Raw genomic sequence first — 433 nt, 5'->3', positions numbered from 1 at the left:
GGAGCTTTTCCGGCCCAGGAAGCCCGAGTCAGCCTGGCGCGGCCCAGATGTGCGGGCTGCGCAGGCCTCCCCGCCGCCCCAGCTCGCTGCTTTCAATTTTGCTGCCGGTCGACAGTGGCGCGGCGCGGGAAGCCGGAGCATGGTGCTGCTCCAGCCCCGCCGCAGCCTGGGGCTTGCTGCCGGCTGCAGCAGGGCCTGGGCTGCACCCCGCTGCTCTCGCCCGGCAGGGATTCACGCCCAGCAAGGCTTAGCCCGCTGCACGACTGCGAGGGAGACCGGCACCCCGCGTCCAGCCGCCTGCAGCTGCCACCCGGGGCAACCGGACTGCAGCCACCGAGCATGGAGCAGGGGCTCCAGGCAGCCCCCATCTGCATCCCGCCTCACCCCCTCTCAGTGCCCCAAAAGACCTCTCCGATACACCCCAGGACCCCCC

At 71.8% G+C, this 433-nt stretch overlaps 1 protein-coding gene across 1 annotated transcript in view; it reads right to left on the bottom strand.

Moving 5' to 3' along the window:
- Window positions 1–433, bottom strand: part of CAMKK2 (calcium/calmodulin dependent protein kinase kinase 2) — a 46,466-nt gene that overhangs the window by 45,246 nt on the left and 787 nt on the right. The window lies entirely within an intron of this gene.

Source organism: Gavialis gangeticus, unplaced genomic scaffold (genome assembly GCF_001723915.1).
Source record: "Gavialis gangeticus isolate Ggan-Ray unplaced genomic scaffold, GavGan_comp1, whole genome shotgun sequence".
NCBI classification, from domain to species: domain Eukaryota; kingdom Metazoa; phylum Chordata; order Crocodylia; family Gavialidae; genus Gavialis; species Gavialis gangeticus.
The sequence above is the reverse complement of the archived record's forward strand: the minus strand, read 5'-3'. Positions and strand labels throughout refer to the sequence as shown.